Raw genomic sequence first — 24,874 nt, forward strand, 5'->3', positions numbered from 1 at the left:
ACACTGTTAAATAGAGGGGACGGAATGGTTGAACATCTATAACTGGATGAGTGAATGACTTCCATGGTACTAGAGGGAACTGTAGAGGGCAAAAACTGTAGAGGAAGACAGAGATTGGAATACAGGCAGCAAATAATTGAGGACGTAGGTTGCAAGTGCTACTCTGAGATGAAGAGGTTGGCACAGGAGAGGACTTGATGGGGGGCCGCATCAAACCGGTCAGAAGACTGATGACAAAAAAAATTATGCGACTGGCGCGAACATTGAATGGACAACATCTTCCAGATGTAGAAACACGCCTACCAAATTTCGTGTATGTTCCACAACTCCTTATGGGTGTAGCGATTTTTTTCCGTCAGTGTATACGAATTTTGTTGGAAGTTTAAGCGTTTTTCCAAATTGTCGCGTAATTCACCATCCTATTCTACATTTTCGTAGTAATAAATCAAGCAGCGTCATAAAGGAACGTCCGTTGCCCATCTTAAAGTGGTACATGTAATGATTACCCTATCCTAGCACATGCCAATAAAAATCTTTTTTGTTGAACGACTTACTGAAAAATTGAACGTAAGGCATGATATGCACAAAGGCAAACTGAAAAAATAAAAATCCACTCTAGTCCCGTATGCAACGGCCTTGCCGCAGTGGATACACCGGTTCCCATTGAGATAACTGAAGTTAAGCGCTGTCGGGCGTGGCCGGCGTTGGATGGGTGACCATCCAGCTGCCATGCGCTGTTGCCATTTTTCGGGGTGCACTCAGCTTCATGATGCCAATTGAGGAGCTACTCGACCGAATAGTAGCGGCTCCGGTCAAAGAAAACCATGATAACGATCGGGAGAGCGGTGTGCTGACCACACGCCCCTCCTATCCGCATCCTCAACTGAGGATGACACGGCGGTCGGATGGTCCCGATGGGCCACTTGTGGCCTGAAAACGGAGTGCTAGTGCCGTATAGCTGGTGTACAAGGTTCTGTCAACTTCAGAAAGGATAATAATGTCAAGTCATCAATACTTGACCTCTGACATTCAGTATGTATTGACAATATTGAGAATATTTCGAGGACTATCAATAATGCTACCGAATATTTCTAGTATCCACAATACGTTAATGCACTCTCTGAGATGGTAAATATACTGAGGGTTTGATAATATTGTTGAACGAGTGATGGCGCCTTCAGGAAAGCTGCCAGACCACAAGCGCGTGAAATACAGTTCTGCAATCGCTGTGAGTTTAACAAGAGGACGTATGCAAGATTCCGAATAATGCCGTTGTACGACCGGCTTAGGCGCTTGGTTGCACCAGCAAGTCCACTAAAAAACAAGGTACTGGTCGGACCGTGAAGGCCCAATATGTATTCTACTTGTAACGCAGCAAGTTATTACGACGCTGCCGTCTAGTACAGAGGCTGCAGGATGCCTATGTTTTTTTTCATATTTTTTTTCCCGCGCTGCTCACAGCACAGCTGACGATGCCTGCCGTGAGAATTGTATATAATCCGTATTAGTTATTACCCGATTTTGTTCACATTTGGTACACAGCCTTTTGATATTAATGGAATGATGCTGTCAAAATTTCAGAGTTTTATTGATCATAGTTCCGGAGATAAAGAGAATTACCTAAAAGTTCTAAAAGCCCTACGCTTGTTTTTTAAAACCAAGTTAGGAACAATCATTTTAAAACTTTAGTTAGTTTGCATTACGCAATAAAATATTCCGTCAAAATTATTAATTGATTATATTCTGTTGTGTGAGTGCGTGAAAGTGATTGAGAGAGTGTTTGTGGGACATAAGTTAAAATTTAATATTTAATTTTACGTAAAACCTTGTACAAACAAGTGGGCAAGTTATGTTGCAACCACGATTCAGGTGGTGTATGTCTATGTGAGCATGCTTTTGTATAAAAGCAGCCAAAATGGCAGTTAGAGGCGGAATAACTTTATTTATCAACTGGTAGAATATTTCGCACTTTGATTATTTTTAATTAAACATTATAAAAGAAATTGAAGTGTTGATGCCAGTAATTACTATGAAATTAGTGATTAGATAAGGCAAGATTTGTCGCGAGAATGATCAAGAAGGAACGTTCTGATTGGTCATTTAGATCAACAACCAATCAGAAGCAAGCTGTTCCTGTGGGAACAGATGGTCCCGGCGGAGGTTCGAGTCCTCCCTCGGGCATTGGTGTGTGTGTTTGTCCTTAGGATAATTTAGGTTAAGTAGCATGTAAGCTTAGGGACTGATGACCTTAGCAGTTAAGTCCCATAAGATTTCACACACATTTGAATTGACCCACTTGCTAGCTAGCCTACGGATAACACGATGTTAGAATGCTCCTTAAAAATACTCTGTAAGATGAGGAAGTAGTGGGCTGATTACGGTTCGAACATTATATGACTGAAGCAACTGGAAATACGAAAATTTTAAGGAAATTTTAGTGCTTCCAAGTTAAATAGTTTGAGAGATATGAGCAAGTGAACTTCCTGGTCTAGTAACAACACTGCGTGGCGAGTTCCGTGCTCTGTACAGAAGACCACTGGAACGAACGAATGTTTAACTCGCGAGTAGTTGTGGGTCTGTGACTGGTAGAACGCGAAAACTAGTCGGGTAGAACTTGCTAAAATTCTGGCTACATTTTCGAGTGAATATTCTATACAGACAGTGAACTTTCAATGATGAAACTTCCTGGCAGATTAAAACTGTGTGCCGGAACGAGAGTCGAACTCGCCACCTTTGCCTTTCGCTGGCACGTGCTCTACCAACTGAGCTACCCAAGCACGACTCACGCCCCGCCTGCACAGCTTTACTTCTGCCAGTACCTCGTCTCCTACCTTCCAAACTTTACAGAAGCTCTCCTGCGAATCCTGCAGAACAAGTACTACTGCAAGACAGGATATTGCGGAGACAGGGCTTAGCCACAGCCTGGGGGATGTCTCCAGAATGAGATTTGCACTCTGCAGCGGAGTGTGCGCTGATATGAAACTTCCTGGCAGATTAAAACGGTGTGCCGGACCGAGACTCGAACTCGCCACCTTTGGCTTTCGCAGGCAAGTGCTCTACCAACTGAGCTGTGAAGAGGGGGCGTGAGTCGTCCTTGGGTAGGTTAGTTGGTAGAGCATTTGCCTGCAAAAGGCAAAGGTTGCGAGTTCGAGTCTCGGTCCGGCACACAGTTTTAATCTGCCAGGTTCGAATCCTGCCTCGGGCATGGATGGCTGTGATGTCCTTAGGTCAGTTAGGTTTAAGTAGTTCTAAGTTCTAGGGGACTGACGACCACAGAAGTTAAGTCCCATAGTGCTCAGAGCCATTTGAACCTTTTTTTTTAATCTGCCAGGAAGCTTCATATCAGCGCACACTCCGCTGCAGAGTGAAAATCTCATTCTGGAAACTTTCAGTGGTAACGTTTTACCGTATTAAATACGGATTTGATAGCCATTTCATGTGTTTCATTATAAATAAAAAACAGAGTTAATCTAATTTTAAACGCTTTTGTGCAAGTGGACTGAATATCCCGAACGCCCGACTTTTTAATTATGAACTTCAGGAACTGACTTTCAACTAGAGTTACACGGCCTCTGTGTGGTAGGTATTAGGTAGTGGGCTGGACGGGGAGGCCGAGCGGTTCTAGGTGCTACAGTCTGGAACCCCGCGACCGCTACGGTAGCAGGTTCGAATCCTGCCTCGGGCATGGATGTGTGTGATATCCTTAGGTTACTTAGGTTTATGTACTAAGTTCTAGGGGACTGATGACCTTAGAAGCTAAGTCCCATAGTGCTCAGAGCCATTTTATTTTTTAGGTAGTGGACTGAACGACAGCGTTTACAACAACAGAGACGACCGCCCACCCCCCCCCCCCCCCCCCCCCACCACCACCACCACATACTGGCCACCGCGTTATCCTGTGACCTGCGGCGTCGTGCGGACACCGTACGGGGCAGAATGTGGTCAGGCCATCACTCTCCCGGCCTTTTTGCAGGATCTGCAGACCCTGGAGCCACTACGACTCACACAGAAAGCTCCTCAACGGCATCACAGGGCTGAGTGCACCCCGTACTAGTCTTCGCACCGGGATCGAACCCAGGTCCTCTGCGTGATACCCATCTACACTGACCGCTCAGAGTTAATGTAGGATACGGTGGCTGATGTGCAGTGATCAGTTTTCGTCTAAAGCGCTGGTCGAGTTTATTCAGAAGGGGAGACCGACACTGCCACCGTTCAGCAGGTTGGCGGCGACAGAATCTAGGCGCACGCCCTGCAAACTCTCTCAAACGGTTTTACAGAAACTATCCGGGAAAAGAAAAATCATTTATACTTTACTTGCAGCTTTATATGTCTTCACGACGGTGTTACCATCATTCCGTTTATGCTCATAGTCATTGTGATACTTACAAGGAAGTAAGACACTGCGCGAAATTCGATAAAGTTTTCAATGAAAAATAGGGGTCGCTAAGATTGCTTTCCTCCCCCATGAACCATGGACCTTGCCGTTGGTGGGGAGGCTTGAGTGCCTCGGCGATACAGATAGCCGTACCATATGTGCAACCACAACAGAGGGGTATCTGTTGAGAGGCCAGACAAACGTGTGGTTCCTGAAGAGGGGCAGCAGCCTTTTTAGTAGTTGCAAGGGCAACAGTCTGGATGATTGACTGATCTGGCCTTGTAACAATAACCAAAACGGCCTTGCTGTGCTGGTACTGTGAACGGCTGAAAGCAAGGGGAAACTACGGCCGTAATTTTTCCCGGGGGCATGCAGCTTCACTATATGATTAACTGATGATGGCATCCTCTTGGTTAAATATTCCGGAGGTAAAATAGTCCCCCATTCGGATCTCCGGACGGGGAGACTATCAGGAGAAAGAAAACTGGCGTTCTACGGATCGGAGCGTGGAATGTTAAATCACTTAATCGGGCAGGTAGGTTACAAAATTTAAAAAGGGAAATGGATAGGTTAAAGTTGGATATAGTGGGAATTAGTGAGGTTCGGTGGCAGGAGGAACTAGACTTCCGGTCAGGTGACTACAGGGTTATAAACACAAAATCAAATAGGGGTAATGCAGGAGTAGGTTTAATAATGAATAGGAAAATAGGAATGCGGGTAACCTACTACAAACAACATAGTTAATGCATTATTGTGGCCAAGATAGATGCGAAGCCCACACCCACTAGAGTAGTACAAGTTTATATGCCAACTAGCTCTGCTGATGATGAAGAAATTGATGAAATGTATGATGAGATAAAAGAAATTATTCAGGTAGTGAAGGGAGACGAAAATTTAATAGTCATGGGTGACTGGAATTCATCAGTAGGAAAAGGGAGAGAAGGAAACATAGTAGGTGATTATGGATTGGGGCTAAGAAATGAAAGAGGAAGCCGTCTGGTAGAATTTTGCACAGAGCATAACTTAATCATACCTAACACTTGGTTCAAGGATCATAAAAGAAGGTTGTATACATGGAAGAACCCTGGAGATACTAAAAGGTATCAGATAGATTATATAATGGTAAGACAGAGAATTAGGAACCTCGTTTTAAATTGTAAGACATTTCCAGGGCCAGATGTGGACTCTGACCACAATCTATTGGTTATGACCTGTAGATTAAAACTAAAGATACTGCAGAAAAGGTGGGAATTTAAGGAGATGAGACCTGGATAAACTGAAAGAACCAGGCGTTGTACAGAGTTTCAGGGAGAGCATAAGGGAGCAATTGACAGGAATGGGGGAAAGAAATACAATAGAAGAAGAATGGGTAGTTTTGAAGGATGAAGTAGTGAAGGCAGCAGAGGATTAAGTAGGTAAAAAGACTAGGGCTAGTAGAAATCCTTGGGTAACAGAAGAAATATTGAATTTAATTGATGAAAGGAGAAAATATAAAAATGCAATAAATGAAGCAGGCAAAAAGGAATACAAGCGTCTCAAAAATGAGATCGACAGGAAGTGCAAAATGGCTAAGCAGGGATGGCTAGAGGACAAATGTAAGGATATAGAGGCTTATCTCACCAGGGGTATGATAGATACTGCCTACAGGAAAATTAAAGAGACCTTTGGAGATAAGAGGACCACTTGTAAAAACATCAAGAGCTCAGATGGAAACCCAATTCTAAGCAAAGAAGGGAAAGCAGAAAGGTGGAAGGAGTATATAGAGGGTCTGTACAAGGGCGATGTACTTGAGGACAATATTATGGAAATGGAAGAGGATGTAGATGAAGATGAAATGGGAGATACGATACTGCGTGAAGAGTTTGACAGAGCACTGAAAGACCTGAGTCGAAACAAGGTCCCGGGAGTAGACAACATTTCATTGAAACTACTGACGGCCTTGGGAGAGCCAGTCCTGACAAAACGCTACCATCTGGTGAGCAAGATGTATGAAACAGGCGAAATACCCTCAGACTCCAAGAAGAATATAATAATTCCAATCCCAAAGAAAGCAGGTGTTGACAGATGTGAAAATAACCGAACAATCAGTTTAATAAGCCACAGCTGGAAAATACTAACACGAATTCTTTACAGACGAATGGAAAAACTAGTAGAAGCCGAACTCGGGGAAGATCAGTTTGGATTGTGTAGAAATACTGGAACACGTGAGGCAATAATGACCTTACGACTTATCTTAGAAGGAAGATTAAGGAAAGGCAAACCTACGATTCTAGAATTTGTAGACGTAGAGAAAGCTTTTGACAATGTTGAAGATGGCAGGGGTAAAATACAGGGAGCGAAAGGCTATTTACAACTTGTACAGAAACCAGATGGCAGTTATAAGAGTCGAGGGGTATGAAAGGGAAGCAGTTGTTGGGAAGGGAGTGAGACAGGGTTGTAGCCTCTCCCCGATGTTATTCAATCTGTATATTGAGCACGCAGTAAAGGAAACAAAAGAAAAATTCGGAGTAGGTATTAAAATCCATGGAGAAGAAATAAAAACTTTGAGGTTCGCCTATGACTTTGTAATTCTGTCAGAGACAGACTTGGAAGAGCAGTTGAATGGAATGGACAGTGTCTTGAAAGGAGGATATAAGATGAACATCAACAAAAGCAAAACGAGGATAATGGAATGTAGTCGAATTAAGTCGGGTGATGCTGAAGGAATTAGATTAGGAAATGCGACTCTTAAAGTAGTAATGGAGTTTTGTTATTTGGGGAGCAAAATAAATGATGATGGTCGAAGTAGAGAGGATATAAAGTGTAGACTGGCAATAGCAAGGAAAGCGTTTCTGAAGAAGAGAAATTTGTTAACATCGAGTATAGATTTAAGTGTCAGGAAGTCATTTCTGAAAGTATTTGTATGGAGTGTAGCCATGTATGGAAGTGAAACATGGATGATAAATATTTTGGACAAGAAGAGAATAGAAGCTTTCGAAATGTGGTGCTACAGAAGAATGCTGAAGATTAGATGGGTAGACCACATAACTATTGAGGAAGTATTGAATAGGTTTGGGGAGAAGAGAAGTTTGTGGCACAACTTGACCAGAAGAAGGGATCAGTTGGTAGGACATGTTCTGAGGCATCAAGGGATCACCAATTTAGTATTGGAGGGCAGCGTGGAGGGGAAAAATCGTAGAGGGAGACCAAGAGATGACACTAAGCAGATTCAGAAGGATGTGGGTTGCAGTAAGTACTGGGAGATGAAGAAGCTTGCACAGGAGAGCTGCATCAAACCAGTCTCAGGACTGAAGACCACGACAGCAACATGTTTGCGTTTGGTGCACATTACATGAGATGTTGCTGCATATGAAATATAGCCAATATATTGAATTTTTCTTTAGACTGAGTGGATGTTGCTATCTGTCAACGACCTCGAGAAAATTGGTCCGATGCATCACACATATTTGCGATCACGCTGCGCAACGTTCTTCATTCACTGTAGCGCCAAAGAAACTGATATAGACATGCGTGTTCAAATACAGAGATATGTAAACAGGCAGAATATGACTCTGCTGTCAGCAACGCCTATATAAGACAGCAAGTTGTTAGACAAGCTGTTGTCAGATCGATCACAGCTTCTACAATGGCAGGTTATCGAGATTCAAGTGAGTTTGAACGTGGTGGTATAGTCGGCGCACAAACGATTGGACACAGCTCTGAGGTAGCGATGAACTGGGGATTTTCCCGTACAACCATTTCTCGGGTGTACAGTGAATGTCAGGAATCCGGTAAAACATCAAACCTCAGACATTGCTCTGGTCAGAAAAAGATCCTGCACTAACGGGACCAACGAAGACTGAAGAGAATGGTTCAACATGTAGTTCTCAATGAAGAGAAGTCTTCCGAAGTAAGAGTGATTTCAGGTGTGCTGCAGGGGAGTGTCGTAAGACGGATAACATCGGAGGTTCACTGAGGCTTTTTTCGGGTGATGCTGTAGTATATCGAGAGGTTGTAACAATAGGAAATTGTACTGAAATGAAATGCAGGAAGATCTGCAACGAATTGACGCATGATGCAGGGAATGGCAATTGAATCTCAATGTAGACAAGTGTAATGTGCTGGGAATACATAGAAAGAAAGATCCTTTATCATTTAGCTACAAAATACCATGTCAGCAACTAGAAGCAGTTAATTACATAAATTATGTGGGAGTAGGCATTAGGAGTGATTTAAAATGGAATGACCATATAAAAGTAATTGTCGGTAGAGCAGATGCCAGACTGAGACTCATTGGAAGAATCCTAAGGAAATGAAGTCCGAAGACAAAGGAAGTAGGTTACAGTACACTTGATCGCCCACTGCTTGGATACTGCTCACCGGTGTGGGATCCGTACCAGATAGGTTTGATAGAAGAGATAGAGAAGATCCAACGCAGAGCAGCGCGCTTCGTTACAGGATCATTTAGTAATCGCGAAAGCGTTACGGCGATGATAGATAAACTCCAGTGGGAGACTCTGCAGGAGAGTCGCTCAGTAGCTCGGTACGGGCTTTTGTTAAGGTTTCGAGAACATACCTTCACCGAGGAGTCAAGCAGTATATTTATCCCTCCTATGTAAATCTCGCGAAGAGACCATTAGGACAAAATCAGAGAGATTAGAGTCCACATAGAGGCATACCGACAATCTTTTCCTTCCACGAACAGTACGAGACTGGAACAGAAGGGAGAACCGTTAGAGGTACTCAAGCTATCCTCCGCCACATACCGTCAGGTGGCTTGCGGTGTATAGATGGAGAAAATGACAGAAGTGATACCCTTCCGCAAATTGCTGCAGATTTCAATGCTGAAGCATCAACAAGGATTAACATGTGAGCCATTCAACGAAACACCATCGATTTCGGCTTTCGGAGCCGAAGGCCCACCTGTGTAACCTTGATAACTGCATGACACAAAGCTTTACACCTCACTTGGGTCCGTCAACACCGAGATTGGATGGTTGATGACAGAAAACATGTTTCCTGGTCGGACGAGTCTCGTTTGAAATTGTATCAAGTTGATGGATGTGTATGTGTATGGAGACAACCTGATGAGTCCATGGACGCTGCATGTCAACAGGGGACTATTGAAGCTGGTGGAGTCTCTGTTATGGTGTGGGGCATGTGCAGTTGGAGTGATATGGGACCCTTGATACGTCTAGATATGGCTCTGATAAGAGACACGTTCGTAAGCATCCTGTCTGATCTCCTGCATCCATTCGTCGCGCATCCTGACGGACTTGGGCAATTCCATCAGGACAATGTGACAACCCACATACTCAGAATTGCTGCAGAGTAGCTCCAGGAACACTCTTCTGAGTTTAAACCGTTCCACTGGCCACAAAACTCTCCAGACATGAACATTATTGTGCATACCTGGGATGCCTTGCAACGTGCTATTCCTCTGCCAGCAGAGGAACGAATCTGTGCATCTTTGTGGAGACTTAGACACTACGAAGTGCGTCTTTATGGGCGCATACTTGAGTCAAATCTCTCCTCCTGGCTAATGAGCAAGCAGAACCTTTGATTCGTGTCCGGCATTGTACTGAGGCAGTTTCGGCCCAAGGAGTTACCGGAGGCCATTTGACGTCATCTGTGTAGTCAGAATTTAGAGCTACGGAACACACTAAATTCGGTGATATACGCACCATAGCTCGGCGGACAGAGAATCTTTAGCAGTAATTGTGTTAAATTCCATTGGTTTGAATGCAGAGCTCTTTACTGTCAGTCCGAGTAAGACTGAACTTCGATGCTGATCAGTGCCAACGATTTAGTGTTACCGTCCAATGAAAGGGGCGTAATTTAGGTGCAAGTCATAGTTGCTTTGCCGATCTTAAATTTAGATTAACAAATAGGAGTTAACGTTTTAGGTCACTTCTTATTCAGTTTGTATACTTTCTTTGAGTGTTGCTTTTACAGTAAATATCTTCCAGCTGCTCTACTTTCCTTAGGATTAGATTCCAGATACTGATCGTGACTAAGTTAGAGTAGTATCACAACTTGAGTAACTAATTCACATATTATTCCCAGTTGCAGGTTTTCAATGGAAGAGGTAATTTAATTGGCTTTTTAGACGTTACCTCGCCATTGCAAACACAACATTGGCAGACGTTACACTTACACAAGCCAAATGGTACAACACACATTGCGCACCAGGGTATCATTGGACTATATCTGCTTTTTCCCCACGTCGTTTGCACTAATATCTGTATTTCTCATCTTTGTAGTGGCTCGAGTACAATACTCTAGGAATTTCCTTTGTAAAGGATCATTTGATAATAGAGTTCAGCATTTCTGCTTTTGCTTTGCTACTATCGGTTGCGTTTCCAGTGTCATTCGTGACTGTCTAGACACTAGTTTTGGTGTCATTTGCGGTCTTACGTATGGCAAGTATTTATTTGGGTAAGTTTTTCCTGCTATTTTAGTCACTGGAGCCGCCGCGTATTGCTTTTCCGATAGCCAAACGTGTTTCATTTGGTACCTCACTAATCATGTATACTTCTATTCTTCGTTTTACAACTATTGTGCAGTGCTCGCTGTATCTTCAGAAGTTTCTTTACAGAGACTTCATTACGCAGTGTCTCTGCCATCATTACCTGTTCTACAAAGAACATATCTGTCTACAACTTCATCAATTATTCTTCTAACTTCTGCCACAGTTCCTCTACAAGCCCCTGCTGAGAGCTAAACGTTTCAGGTTCCATCTTGTGATATTGAATTACTGATGCTTTCTCTAGTTTACTTAAAGTAGAAATCAGACGAATTATTTCAGATGAACTTTCTAGTTTGATAATCACTTTTGCTGAATGGATAGCCGGGTATTTGAGCTCAACTCCTGGCGAATGCAAGCCCGGTGTCTCAAGCACTGCGCCACCTACAATCATGACGATCCATCCTTGGTTTGACCTTATAGTATCAGTGTTTCATCGAAGATAATACGGTATCATTACCACTGCGTCCTTATCAACCTCACGCTTTACGGTGGTTCACACGGTGATAATGCTTGCGTCGTTTGTTTTTACTGCGTAGTGCGTGATATTTAAATGAGTAAGCTGTTTTTGTGTAGTCGAGTTGTTTCAACTACATCGTAAACAGGGAAACGCGTAAATAGTTGGCTTATGCTAACCAAAGAAGTATACTCTTCTCTGTCTGAAAACTGGGCAGTAATGAGCTTCAAGGACAATTTCGAACTTTACCCATACTTTTAAGGAGAAATGTGATTAGATCTCTTTTCATCATCCTCCCTATTTACTTTGCGACGACATGCAAAATTTGTAACGAATCGTCTGGACGGTGGATTGCGCAGTTCTTTTTTTATGGATTAATACACCGAGACAACTGGGGAACCGATACGAGCACATACTCCACATAGGTCTCATAAATAGGATCCAGAGCGTTGTCTAGCCTAATGTTCCTGCGTGACAGACGTACCAAAATCAACAGTACCTTTCGGCATCAGACTGAAAATCAGTGTGAAGAGGTTTGGAATTTAACATAGTACATCACAATAAATTCTGTTGATTACCAAGTGGACTGAGGCGTGAATCGGAATTTTAACCGAAAAAAGAGGTATGCTAGGATAGTCCGTCCATTTGTGTGAAGCTACTGTGCAAGGGTGGCGTAGTGCTTGGCGAATCTTCCAAGTGGGCAGGAGACGCGGGTCTGATTCGCGTCCTTGGTACAAATTTTCATTCGTCATTTCAGCCTGTATGTATACAACATACACAGGGTGGTCTATTGATCATGACCGAGCCAAATATCTCACGAAATAAACGTCAAACGAAAAAACTATAAAGAACGAAACTTGTTTAGCTTGAAGGGGGAAACCAAATGGCGCTATGGTTGGTCCGCTAGATGGAGCTGCCATAGGCCAAACGGATATCAACTGCATTTTTTTTAAAAAATAGGAACCCCCATTTTTATTATATATTCGTGTAGTACGTAAGGAAATATGAATGTTTTAGTTGGACCATTTTTTTCGCGTTGTTATAGATGGCGCTGTAATAGTCACAAACATATGGCTCACAATTTTAGACGAACAGTTGGTAACAGGTAGGTTTTTTAAACTAAAATATAGAACGTACGTACGTTTGAACATTTTATTTCGGTTGTTCCAAAGTGATACATGTACCTTTGTGAACTTATGACTTCTGAGAACACATGCTGTTACAGCGGGATTACCTGTAAATACCACATTAATGCAATAAATGCTCAAAATGATGCCCGTCAATCTCAATGCATTTGGCAATACGTGTAACGACATTCCTCTCAAGAGCGAATAGTTCACCTTCCGTAATGCTCGCACATGCATTGACAATGTGCTGACGCATGTTGTCAGGCATTGACGGTGGATCACGACAGTAAATATCCTTCAACTTTCCCCACAGAAAGAAATCCGGGGACGTCAGATCCGGTGAATATGCGGGCCATGGTATGGTGCTTCGACGACCAATCCACCTGTCATGAAATATGCTATTCAATACCGCTATGTGCCGGACATCCATCATGTTGGAAGTATATCTCCATTCTGTCATGCAGTTAAACATCTTGTAGTAACATCGGTAGAACAATTGCACCATTTAGATTGTCATCGATAAAAGGTCCCGTAATTTCTTTTGTTCCCAGTGACAGAACTGTACACGACGTTCATAGAAATATGGTAAGGGTGCAATGGATGTTGATGTAGCATTTTCAACACCGACGTTTTTGAGGCTCCCGAGTCTCCCACAATTTGATGCTACTGATGTGCGGATTAGCCGCGACAGCAGCTAAAACACCTACTTGTGCATCGTCATTTGTTGCAGGTCATGGTTGACCACATGTGGCTGAACACTTCCTGTTTCCTTAAATAACGTAACTATCCGGCGAACGGTCCGGACACTTGGATGATGTCGTCCAGGATACCGAGCAGCACACATAACACACGCCAGTTGGGCATTTTGATCTCAATAGCCATACATCAACACGATGTCGACCTTTTCTGCAATTGGTAAACGGTGCATTTTAACAGGGTAATGCATCACGTAGCAAATACCGTCCGCACTGGCGGAATGTTACGTGATACCACGTACTTATACGTTAGTGTCTATTACAGCGCCATGTGTCACAAATCGAAAAAAAGTGATCCAACTAAAACCTACACGAATATGTAATAAAAATGGGGGTTCCTATTTAAAAAAAAAGCGTAGTTGATATCCGTTTGGCCTGTGGCAGCTCCATCTAGCGGGCCAACCATAGCGCCACTTGGTTTCCCCCTTCAAGCTAGATGAGTTTCGTTCTTTGTAGTTTTATCGTTTGATTCTTATTTCGTGAGATATTTGGCCTGGTCGCTATCAATGGACCACCCTGTATTAAACATATAATTTAGTCGGTAATTCAAGTATTAAAATATTTCTCGTTTTAAGAGTGTCTTCTAAATACTCGTATATTCTTCGACAGATAGCAAAAACAGATTTGCTAGCACATGAACTATTAACAAAACAGGTAATTTACTTCTGCTAAGAATATGGTCTGCGCAGATGGGGAAATATGGTCAGGTTGCACCATTGTTTATGGGAAAGATAGAATGTTCCTCCCAAAAGCTACAACTGAGCATAGAATTCCTGTATATCTCGAGAGACATCTAAAAAAAAATGAAAAAAAAGCAACGATTTCCTCCACCGAAGAACACGGCGAACAACCAACGAGTTTCACTTGCTACAATCCGACGGTCATTGCGAAATAGTGAAGATCAGTTGCTAGAAATGCTGCTCGAATTATATAGGAAAAAAAGTCCCACTAGAAAACGGTAAACAGAGTTACTGTGGACAAAATTCACTTTATAGAGAATCGAACGCTAAATATTTAAGCGATTTAAAGCACTTGCGAGGCTACCATCGAACAGTTAATAGTAATCTGATTAAACAGACCCCAGTTACTATGAAAGAAGGAAGGGCAACAAGAAAACTCGTGTTTCCTTCTCTTGAGTCTAAACGTTCTCTTTGCATCTACGTCATACTCCGCTAGCCACCTCACCGTGTTTGGCTGAAGGTACTTCTGGTACCACTAATTGATATTCCCTTCCCTGTTCCACTAGCGAATAGTGCGTGGGAAGACTGATTGTCGGTAAGCTTCTGTACTGGGGCTGCAATGTCTCGACTTTTCTCGTCGTGGTCATTTCGTGAGATTTATATGGGAGGAAACAATACACTGACCGACTCTTTCCGGAAAATACTCTCTCGAAATTTTAATAGTAAACATCTTCGTGATACTCTACGGCTCTCCTGTAACGTCTGTCATTGGAGTTTGTTGAGCATCTCTGTAAGGCTCTCGCGCCGTCTAAAAGATCCTGTGACGAAAGCGCCACTCTTCGTTGGTTCTTCTCTCTCTGTCTCTCTTTCTATCACTGCTACCTGATGAACAGTTCTAAAGAACCGGTCGAACAAGCGCCTTGTAAGTCACTGCCTTAAGATTCTTCCTATGAGTCTCAGTGTGCTTTTCCTACTGTTTGTTCTACTCGTATGTGGTATGGAAATGCGCGCTTGGCGTCATTAGCCGGGAGGCCCCTTAAGGGGCAGGGCCGGCCACCTTGGTGCAGGTCTTATTACATTCTACGCCACAATGGGCGACCTGCGCGCCGGATGGGGATGAAATGATGATGAAGACAACACAACACACACTCCCTGAGCGGAGAAAATCCCCGACACAGCCGGGAATCGAACCCGGGCCCGTAGGACGGCAATCCGTCACGCCGACCACTCAGCTATCGGAGCGGGCACTCGTATGTGGTCATTCCACTTAAGGTCGCTCTGGATAGTTACTCCTGTATTTTACGGTAGATACTGTTTCCTGCCATTTGTCATCAATAGTGCACCTGTGCAGTAGTGGATTTCTTTTCCTATGCAGTCACAATATGTTACCTTTATTTACGTTTAGTGTCAACTGCCAGAGCCTGTAACGTTCATCAATCCTCTACAAGCCATTCTATATATCGATATTGTCTCCTGGCGTTGCTACTTTCGTATAGACAACTGGAACATCTGCGAACAGTCTTAAAGAGCTTCTGACGCTTTCTCCTAAACATTTACATACATATTGTAAACAGTAACGGTCCTATCACAGTTCCTTGGAGCAGTTAGGAAACTACCTCTACATCTGTCAATTTTGTTCCGTTAATAGCGACGTGTTGAGTTCTGTTTGCAAGGAAGTCTTGAATCCAGTCACAAATATAGTCCGATACTCGGGAAGCTGATATTATTGTTTTTTTGTTGTTTTTTTTCCTACGACCCTTACTGAACACGACCTGGGCTTTTTTACGGGCGCTAGGTACCCTTCGTTGCTCCAGCAATCTACGATAAAGTGCTGCTAGAAGCGGAAAAGGTTCTTTCGAATAATCTTTGTAGAATCTTATGGCGATCTCATCTGGTCCTGACGCCTCTCCGCTAGTAAAGGACTGTAATTGATTTTCTATTTCGCAATCGGCTATTTCAATTCTGCCATTTCAACGTTCGTACGGTGATTGAAAGGAGGTACTGGGTTACGATCATTTGTGGTGAAAGAATATTAGATGACCGAATTGAGTATCCCGACCTTCTATCTGTTATTTTCCGTTTCAGTGACTGTATAGTCACAAGAGCCAACAGATGCGACAATTATCGCACAATCAGCTTAACAGCCGTGCATCCACGTTGCAGACAAAAATAATATACAATAAAATGAGAAATGGAATTAAGACTTTGTTAAATGATGGTCGGTCTAGCTTTAGGAAAGGTAAAGTTACCAAGAGGCAGTTCCGACACTGCGGTTGATAATGAAAGCAAGACTTAAGGAAAAAGGATACACGTTCATAAGATTTGTTGGCCTGGGAAAAGCTGCCGGCAAAAGTTGGTGCAAGATCTTCGAAATTCTAGAGAAATAGGGGTAGGCTATAGGGAAAGACGTGTAATATGCAATATGTGCAAGAGACAAGTGGGAACAATGAGTGTAAGGCCAAGAATGACGTGCTCGGATTAAAAAGGGCCTAAGAAAGCTATGTAGTCTTTCGTCGCGACAGTTCAATTTATACATTGAAGAAGCAATGACGTAAATAAAACAAAGGTGCAAAGTTTAATTAGCCGGCCGCTGTGACCGAGCGGTTCTAGGCCCTTCAGTCCGGAACCGCGCGAAAGCTGCGGTCGCAGGTTCGAACCCTGCCTCGGGCATGGATGTGTGGGATGTCCTTAGGTTAGCTAGGTTTAAGTAGTTATAAGTTCTAGGGGACTGATGACCTCAGATGTTAAGCCCCATAGTGCCCAGAGCCATTTGAACCATTTTTTGAACAGTTGAATTAAAACTGAAAGTGAAAGAGTAGCAATGATAAAATTCGCTCATGATATTGATATCCTCAGTGAAAGTAAAGATGAATTACAGTATGTGCTGAATGGAATGTAGAGTCTAATGAGTACAGAAAGATGAAAGCAATGAGAAGTAGCAGGACTGAAAACAGCGAGAAACTTAACATCATCAGGGTTGCTGATGACGACGTGAATGATGTTAAGGCATTCTGCTACCTAGGCAGTAAAATAACCTAAGACGAACGCAGCAAGCGGGACATAAAAAGCAGACTAGCACTGGTAAAAAGAGCATTCCTTACCAAGAGAAATCTACTAGTATGAAACGTAGGCCTTAATCTGAGGAAGGAATTCCTGAGAATGTGCGTTTGGAGCACAGCATTGTATGGTAGTGAAATGATGATATGACATCAGTTAAAACTACAGGGAATAACTTCCATGTTACTAGAGGGAGTCACAGATGGTAAAAACTGCAGGGGACACAGACTGGAATACATCCAGCAAATAATTGGCGATAGGATGGCATTGCTGTTCTCAGATGAAAGGTTTGGTACAGGAGAGGGATTCGTGGCAGGCCGCGTCAAACCAGTGAGATGACTGATGACTCCAAAGAAAAAAAAGTCACTGAATGATGAACAGAGAATTTCGATCCGTCTACTGATATTATGTTGGACCAAAACCTCTTAAGAGCTTTACTCAGATTGGTTGACAAAAGTTTCACTTTACATACATCAAAAATCTCTCAGTAACAAATATCTTTAAGAGAATTCTTATTCGTTGTTAACATTTGGTAGAAAAGGGACCTTCCGTTCGTTAAAAAAGTAGAAAGCGGGTGTCTAACTGCACATCCAAAGAGCACCAGCAGTGCAACTTTTTTTTTACACTGTAAGTGATTTTTCGGTGATACGTTATAAAGAATAATTCCGTCATTCTGAATACGTACACTGCCTGACAAAAGAAGCGAAGCAGCCAGAAAGGGAGGAGGATACGAAACGGTGTTTCATGGATAGAGAATTTTCCTGCAGTGATTACACATTCGAGTCAATTCGAGTCAAAAATGCGATGAACTGGGCAGTACGAGGTCACTTATCAGTATGAAGTCGTAGCCTCTCTGGGCTCGATGCATGCACCGATTCGGTTGGGAAGGGTGGCATAAAGACGTTGTATCCTCTTCAGAGTCAAGCTGACGCGCACTCTTTGTGACCGTCAGAAGTCTTCAGCCACTACCAGCCATGACCTGAATTCATACCCGATGTCTCTCCACAGTATGTGTTCAGGAGTGGCACTGCTATGCCGCACCAAAACATTAGCAGAATGGGACCTCTTTTCAACCTACCGACGATGGTCATCTGAGGTAAGTAGAACCGCGATTCATCGCTGAACACAATGCGACGCCATTCATCAACAGTCCATGGTTCATGGCGCAACAGAAAAATTAGCAGCTCTCACACCGATATTTAACCGTCCATCGCCTACAGGTGAGAAAGATTTATAACATACTTATTGCTTGTTAAAGTGATGGATTTTACGCGTGTTTGTATCTTTGTTATTTCATTTGAATTATGTTTTACAGAAGTATTTGTTTTCTTGTGTTACATGTCTTGAGGGAGAGAGCTGCAAAACACTGACGGCTGCATCTTCGTCACTCCCGCCAGAGATGACATGCTGATCAGTAATGCAACAGCTACGCCGAGAGGACCGTCTCTAATGACATCGATGTCGACGGGACGTTAAACCCAATCTTCTTTCCTTCCTTAAGACGAAAAGAAGGTACGACGGTTGTCTCCCTCTGGATCTAATTATAAAAATGACATAATATTTTAATAAAAAATGAATGATGACATGTTATTTCAAATGTACATATAATGATGTGACAGTCTTAACACATGTAGTCACGACTCTCTTTTGTTTTGTTGGGATGTTGTGTCCAAAGAGTGATCGCCTTTGGCTATTTCTCCTTCTGGAGTGGCAAGGCGTGAGAAATGGTTTCACTTTATTGTGTATTCGCTTGAAAAGGGGCTTGGGCTCTCTGTGGGTCCTTGAGTCGTCGTTTGAGGGGAAGAAGGTCAATTGGGCTATCTCCACTAACCTACTCCCCCCCCCCCCCCCCCCCCCAAGAAAAATGACGGGGTGTATTTCCGATATTTCCCTTGTTGTCGAATGCCGTTCAATTGAGACCGCGATCGTAACATTTAATTGTAAGTATGATGATAAAAGATATACGTGTCCGGTTTTCTAGAATTATTCCGTGTATGCATAGCCTGTGGTGGGGATGATTCACGTTTCCCTTTAACGGCAGCAGCCGTCCGAATGCAGAGGCCTGTTGCAGTGTAGGAATGTATCTGAGTTAACTTTGCCGTCCTCTAGACGACCGAATAACGAACTAATACACAGTATGTGTTGGCGGCTTTCGTCGTCAAGTGAAAATTTGAGAAGATTGTGTATGGAGGTGCGTTTGCGCTCGACCGTCGTTACTACCTCCCATGTAAATGGTTTTGTTGACTGATTCTGCACATTTCGCGCCTTTATTTAGTTGAGAGAAGATCGATTGTGATGTGTGCATCGAGCATGTGGAAGACATGTTTGCCTGTTCTCTAGACATGGGAAAAACCTTAGATGGCTTATAGGGGTGATTTGGAATCCGTTACATCACCGACATCTGTATTCGAGAGTGGGACCGAGCGAGGTGGCGCAGTGGTCAGCACACTGGACTCGCATTCAGAAGGACGACGGTTCAATCCCGCGTCCGGCCATCCTGATTTAGGTTTTCCGTCATTTCCCTAAATCGCTCCAGCAAATGCCGGGATGGTCCCTTTGAAAGGGCACGGCCGACTTCCTTTCCCATCCTTCCCTAATCCGATGAGACCAATGACCTCGCTGTTTGGTCTCTTCCCCCCAAACAACCCAACCCGAGAGTGCAAATATCACGTTTCTAGTTACTCAGTGGTTTACAGCACGCTGCACCTCGCTAAAGTTTGGTGTTTGTAGAGAAATAATTTCCAGTCTGTATGTTGGGAATTATGTTGCGCTAGCGATCGGTAGGATGCTGCCTAGTGCTTGATATCGAGAAATACTACGAAAATGTTATAATATTATGGTGAAAATATTTGTGTTCTTGTAATCCCCGAGTCTGGAGACGTGCGTAGAAAAGCGAGCAGGCAAGGAAGCAGGTTCGGAGCAGAAACAGTAACGTGGTTGTGCCGAGGGGAAACGAGTGCACGTTTATGTACGTCTATGTATGTGACACTTTTCCCCTGAAATATACAACTTGGAGTTCATACTATCGTGCAGCTGTTGTAGCTCAACATTCAAGCTCCTGTCCTCAGCGCGAGAGCAGTGTAATTGAGTAACAGTCTTTCTGTATTTAACGATATGCATGGCACTTTGCGAGGTTCAGTTGTCGGTGCAATATAATATGATGATCAGTTTAAAATATCCGCTGAAAGCCTCGTCTGCAGAAGGAAAAAAGGCGAACAGTGCTTCGATATCGGAGGTATCAGCAATTCGATGGGTAAATTCCATAAGAGCGAATAATAATGGATTGATTCACATCCTTTGTGCTGGGATATAGGAGCCTCTACATGGCGTTGAGGACGTTTGCGTATATTGAGAGCAGGTATAATAATGGATTGATTCACATCCTTTGTGCTGGGATATAGGAGTCTCAACATGGCGTTGAGGACGTTTGCGTATATTGAGAGCAGGAAGGGTTTCACGTTAGGTGCTCTGGGACGAGTGAATTCGATGTTGTTTTCGTAAACAGGTTCTGTTAGGGCAAGAATTTGCATGCATACAAGTTGAGACATGAAGGAAGAGAGCGTTAACTATTTCTGGGACAGTATAGAATTGCCGAGAGGTGGAGATGACTTATTTTTTATAATGCCATGTGACGTAAGAATAAGATTGAGAAAATTTTAGATGGCGAGTCGCGACGCGGATGTTTCGTGGGTACTCACGGCTGAACGTAGCTCGTGTATTCCATTAGGGAGAACTTTCACGTGAGTCAGACGTCGTCTCGGGGCTGTGCGTGTCCTGGGGGCGTCTGCACCGGTGTATAGGTGAACACGTATTTGGACAGGAATTTGTCAGAAATGAATTATGAAAGGGATGTGGCCGGCTCATGCTTGCGGGACCCAAGCGGGAGCCTGTGCGTGGTTAGACAGCTGACGGTCGGGTCAATTCGCGGTCCTGTGAACAGGGGGTGCTGGAGTGTGCTTGCACGCGTTGATTGCATTATTTTGAGAGCAGGTCTGTAGGCTGTGATATGCGCTATCTGGACAGTTTAAGAGCACTTAGCGTATCTACACATCAATGTGCTGTATTATTTAGAAGCAGTTTGCAGGTCTGTAATGAAATTATTTCGGAAAATCAGGAGTTGTTTGCGTTTCTGCAGACTGTGTATTGCGACGCCAAGCACATTATGGCGAGTCTTTTGCGTGAGTGTGATAAATATACTCAGTGGCTAAATAAAATGATCCAAAATAAATAGAGTGCACGCCTTGCTCACTCTATGCAGCAGCCCAGCGGTCCTGAGTCATTTTCACGCTATTTTCCCCTCCAGACCACGACCTTGGATTACGTCACATGAGGGATGAAATCACGATCTGGTGGTAGTAGTGTGTACTAGGTCAGTTGGAGTCTATATCTCGTGGTGAAGACACTGGCTGCAAATAAAGTCTTATGTTTAGCATAGGAAGAGTGGTTTTCCCGCCATTTAGCCCCACCATCTTCGATGATGTCATGCGCTGTACACGTTAGTACACGTTGGTACACGTTAGCCCGCCAACATGGGTCAGTAAGGGGACGTGTCGGTTAGTTGAGGAGCGTGGTGTAGACTTTAACTATTTCCTTCCAAGTCTAGGTGGGCGTGGTATTCGCGAAAATTCATCCAAGTCCACATAGCGCACTCTGGTGGTGTGAATACGTACTAAGCGTCGTGGTGAACACATTGTATGCTGCCACCTTGGTTCAAATGACTCTGAGCACTATGGGACTCATCTGCTGTGGTCATTAGTCCCCTAGAACTTAGAACTACTTAAACCTAACTAACCTAAGGACATCACCCACATCCATGCCCGAGGCAGGATTCGAACCTGCGACCGTAGCAGTCGCACGGTTCCGGACTGCGCGCCTAGAACCGCGAGACCACCGCGGCCGGCGCTGCCATCTTGAATATCGCTATTTGCGTCATCACCTGACGTCACGGTAGCGCCCTCTGATGGCGGTACTGTGTACCAAGTCAGTTGGAGTTTGGAGCTCTTGGTGAATACACAGGGCGTCGCCATCGTGGATTATGTCAAAGGTGAGAGCAGCCTCTGGTGGTCGCGATGTGTACTAAGTCAGTTGGAGTCCTGACATTGTGGTGAACACACCTGCATGAATTTGTTTAAATAAAGTCATGTCCAAGTCCTTTTTCCAAGAATCCTTATTAGGTGGTGGCAGTCTGTTGACTGAGGTTAGTACAAGTGTATTTTCTTCCGCGCCATTTTGTTAGCTTAGTAGACATATGGGAATTGAAGTTTGTTTACCACCAAAATTAAAGGTTGGTGCCAGTTCGTAGGAAGAGGTGGCGGTCGGGTGACTTAGGTTAGTGGAGGTAGGCCAAGTGAGCTATTTTCCTACGATTTTCTTTGCTTAGTAGAGATAAGAGCGGTGTGATGCATTATCCCGTTGGAATTCCAACTTGACTTTAGTTCGTAAGACGAGGTGGCAGTCGGATGACTTAGGTTAATACAATTGACCTGTCTTCTCGCAATTTTCTTAGGTTGGTAGGGAAACCCCAAGTGAGCTTTGTTTACTGCCTAAATTCAACTTGGCGCCAGTTCGTAGGAGGAAGTGGCGGTCGGGTGACTTAGGGTAGTGGAGGTAGCCCAATTGACCTTCTTCCCGTGATTATCTTTGATTAGGAGCAAAACTTAAGTGACTTATCTTCCAGTGATTTTCTTAGGAGTGAGGCATTATCTGTTGGAATTTCTCCCCATTTTTCTTGGGGGTGAGGGTTTAGGTTAGTGGAGGTAACCCAATTGACCTTCTTCCCATGATTTTCTTAGATTAGCAGCGAAACCTCAAGTGACTTATTTTCCAGTGATTTTCTTAGGAGTGACATACTATCCTGTTGGATTTTGAACATGCCGCCATTTTTTCTAGAGGGTTTGGTTAGTGGAGGTACTCCAATTGACCTATCTTCCAGGCCAAAATCCGCCATCTTGAATGATGTCATGTGCTGTTGCCAAGTTTACATGACGCCTTCTTAGATGACGTCATCGCCGCTATCTTGGATACATCTGGCAACAATGGAATGTAGGGTAGCACACAGATTGTCCCACTACTCGAGTGATGGACAGTAACTGAACTGAATAACTGAAGATTGCATCATCTTTGATGGTCCTGTGTGGCAACAATAATGGCTCGAAGCACCTCATATTTGTGCCAATGTTGTGGTAGGGCCTGGCTTACATTCGCAAGTTGGCGGACATTTCCCCGATACTCGTCTAATTTGTGAAAAAGACGAGTTTCCTGGTCTTTTATCTTCTCAGCGACGCATTTTTCTCCAGTCAGATCGTGTATTTCTCTCGTCCTGGCTCACCGTGGAGTGCCTAGACTCCACTTCAAAACACGTATTTTGTAGTGGTTGAAAACTGCGTATATTAGAGTCACATGTTGTTCAACAAGACGTCGAGCCGTACAGCAGGGAGGGTTGTACCGTTGCTCTATAAAGTTTTCATTTCGTTGACGGGTTTAGATTCCTCCTCGTGAAAAACGGTGTGAGTGCCCGGATCCTCTTCATAGTATTCAGTTTTCTACGTGGCGGGTAAAAGTCATCCCTTTACCCAGTATCACTCCCAGGTATTGTGTCGTCGTAATCCAGGGCATTGGCTGTCCATTCATGGCAAGTCGCGTCCTCATTTCCGGCCGCTTCTTCAGAAGCAGTATTGCTGCAGTTTTCGTAGGGTTTAGGATGATTTTATTGCTCTTTGCCCATTGTTCGGTGACGAAAAGTTGTCGCTGCATCCTGTTGACAAGTTGTTAGATGTTCCTTCGAGAGGTTAGGAAGGCCGTGTCATCGACGTACAGACTGGCGGTGACGTGGTGGATGGTGGGAACGTCGTTAACATACAAATTAAACAGGCCTGACGATATCACCGCTGTTTGTGGTATGCCATCTGAGACAGTTTTCAGTGACGATATCTTCCTGTCTATTTGTACAAACAGGCGCCTATCCTGCAAAAAGCTATGAATCAGTTTGATGTAACAGTCGGGGAGACGGGTTTGATCGACTAGTTTGACTATAAGCTTGTCACGTCAGACCCGATCATATGCCTTTTTGATATCCAGGAGAACTCCAAGTGTGGAGTTCCGTCTATTCAGGTTGAGTTGTATGGGCTCTGTGATCCAAAGTAGCTGAAGCTCCGCCGATAATCGTGACTGGAAGTCAAACTGTTCGTGGCGGATGGTATTAGTTTCTTCCAGATAGTCTTTGAGACGCTGTAGTAGCACCCGCTCCAGTATTTTGCCAAGTGTGGGCAACAGACTAAGTCACGACTCCCCTCTCAGCGACAGCAGCGCTCCAAGCGGACGGAAAGCTGCACTGCTGAATATAACATCGGATGAATGCGAATAGCATCTCTTGTATTGTTGTGGAACATAGTATGTAGTGCATTAAAAACCGGGACTAACCGAAATATGACACCAAATCTGTCTGTCTTTAATTTCCTACGTGCTCTTGGAGGTAATGGTACATTACAGGACAGTTTACTTACGATTCTCTAATAACCTACAGCCATTACTGAAGAATGTCATTTTCTTTTAAGAACAAAAAAAAAAGGCTAGTAAACAGCAGATCTCTTTGCAGAAAGACATCGTATATCTATTCAATAACTTAAAGTTTTCTTCACTAGACATCCATTCAAACCAGTGAATGTGGAACGTTACAAACTTCTATGGAATGCAATATCTACATTATTTAACGCAACAAATGAGCCACCACAACTGTAGCTGACGGGAAAACCACACATACTTGATAAAGAAGGCCAAGAGCAACAAAAACCTTTCCCAGCACAGAATGAAGCAGTTCTACAATTATTGTTGTATCTGGGCCACAAAAGGCAAGAATTTTCAACACATTCGATTTTGAAGCAGAAGTGATTACATTTAGAAAAATATATGTATGTTAGAA

This window comes from Schistocerca gregaria, chromosome 1 (assembly GCF_023897955.1).
Source record: "Schistocerca gregaria isolate iqSchGreg1 chromosome 1, iqSchGreg1.2, whole genome shotgun sequence".
NCBI lineage: Eukaryota > Metazoa > Arthropoda > Insecta > Orthoptera > Acrididae > Schistocerca > Schistocerca gregaria.